Genomic DNA, 2,492 nt, shown 5'->3' on the forward strand with positions numbered 1-2,492 from the left:
CTCGCGAAGACTCTTGCTTGTAACTGCTGAATAATTAATAAAAATTGAATCGCTTATTCATTCTACGTTGTCTGTTTGAAGCTTTATGATAAACTATAGTCTTTAGTCCTTAAATAAACCTAACAACAAAGGAAGAGTCAAATATAGATTTGCAAGAACAAACTCCTCATGGTTTTCTTAAAACAGTATATTCGCAATCTAAAGATCAGAGGGCTATTGATCTCTTTGATTGTTAGGAGAATCTATGATGTCTGGTTGTGAGGCATTGAGAGTTGGAGACTCTATAGTTCTTCCTAGGTATCTTCTAAAGGTACTGAATTGATCAGTGCACCTCTAGAGACAGAATAAGAATAAATCATTTAACCTCTTGTGTCTCGGAGTCACTATGTATGAATTGCATCATGCTTACCTTAATCCTGAAATGAGACATATCATTCCATAGTTTACGTACTCTCATTTGAGAAAGTCAGAGCTCTAGATTCACTATGTGATATAGACAAGATCTATTGGTGAAGTACTAAGTTATGAAGATGTCATGAACAACTTTGTGAAGATCTCATAGATATGGAATTCATGTACAAGATTACTGAAATGCAATGTATATCACCTCATGCTTTGTTCCTTGGAATGTGAATAAATGAACTGACCAGTGTCCAAATTGAGTCATGACTCTTTTGGAACAATCAATGTGACTTGTTAGCTCTTCGTCAATACATTGTTCCTAACTTATTCACAAGCAACAAAGGAGTTGAGAAAATAACAACTAGAAGGGTAAAATGGTAATTTTGTAAATCCCATCTAGTTGATGATATTCATGAAGGGTAAACATAGATAATATTCAATGGATCCACTCATTACAATTAAGTAGAATTATTGAGTAGAAAATATATTCATTTGAACCGAGAGATTTCAGTGTCAACTCTTTAGTGGAGTCAGTTGACATTAAGCTAGAACCTGGAAAAGGTTTGTGAACTTTTGAGTCTAAGTATGCTAGCTCAAGCTTTGTTCATTTGGATCCATGAGGTCACTACCACAAGTCTTTAGAGTAGGATTAGTTAAACATGAAAGCTAAGTCAAAACAAGTTCAAATGTTGAACTAGACAAGTTTTACGAAAATTGTCTAAAAGGTAATTTTGTCCTTTTGGACATGGGATGGTATGAATGTCAATAAATAAGTTTTTTTGACATTGTCATATGATGACAATGAATTTGATCCACACTGCCACACTTAAGAAATTGGACCTTGAGGATTGAATTTCATTTCATGAATTTTATGTGAAAATTCTAAATGGGCTTTTCTTATGTTGTCATGAACAAATAAAGAAGCATCTAGAAGGCCAAACCATCCAACCCAAGGAGAGAAAGGGAGTTTATTTTGTGCATTGATGTATGAAGATACTTGCCAAAAGAAAAATAGGAAACAAATTTCCTCTAAGAGGGAAGTGCATACACGGCCAAGAGAGAGCAAGCAAAAGAGGAAACAAATTTGCTTCTAGAAATCATGTTGGTCATGTAAGAGGGGTAAGGAAGAGGGAATAAGATTTGCTCATGAATATGTGATATTCAATAGAAAAGAGGAAACTACCTTTTCAATGTAATCCTCCTCCTATAAATACCTCACCTCATTCACAATTCACAACACACAATTTTGAGATTGAGAGTTTCTCTCTCTAAGTTGGCCGCCCACCCTCTCTCTTTATCACTTATTGTCTCTTTTGTTTTGGAACCTAGGTCCTCATTAGACCTAGCGTTTTGTTTTAGCTCTTTGTCTCAAAGACTTGTTCTTGATTCATAGTGTTTTAAAGTGTCCACACACTAAATCCTAGCCATACTCAAAGACTCTAATGGTAGAAGCTTTCGTGGTTACTCACAGGTTCAAGAAGACTAGTAGGAGAGGCGAGCTGAGTGGGGAGACGAGCGTTTCAACCTTCCTAAAGCTTCTCAACGTTCAAAATCCATTCAAGGTTGGTACCGAGTAAAAACTAAATGTAGTTTTAAAATTTTAAATTTTATGTCCATGCACTTTGTCTAGGTTGTAAAAACGTTTAACGTGTTTTTAAAAGAAATTTTTTATATTCCGCCGCTTGCTAGAAGCGATAAATCTTTTCTTAATCCAAGATCTATTCAAACAGTCATATGATGACAATGAAGTTGATTCACACGGCCATGCATGGCATATGTGCCTTGAGAAATAAATTTCATTTTATGAAATTTTATGTGAAAATTTCAATGAGATATTCTTGTATTGTCGTGAACAAATAAAGAGGCATCTAGAAGCTTGTTCTATGTTGTTGCTCGTTTTCGAACAACGATTTAGGAGCCCCGAACGGGTCGACCCGAGGCCGGACCAAGTGGTCGCGTTCGGGCTCGAGCGTGTCGGACTCGGTATCCCGAGCCTTCCCATAGCTGTGAATGTCCCTTGAGTTTGTCCAAGCACCTGAAGAGGAAGAAGGAACACGTGAACTACAAAGGGAAAACAGAGGGGGTGCCTC

This window comes from Urtica dioica, chromosome 6 (assembly GCF_054948205.1).
Source record: "Urtica dioica subsp. dioica isolate 48M chromosome 6, U.dioica_male_clone48M_v1_H2, whole genome shotgun sequence".
Lineage (NCBI taxonomy): Eukaryota > Viridiplantae > Streptophyta > Magnoliopsida > Rosales > Urticaceae > Urtica > Urtica dioica.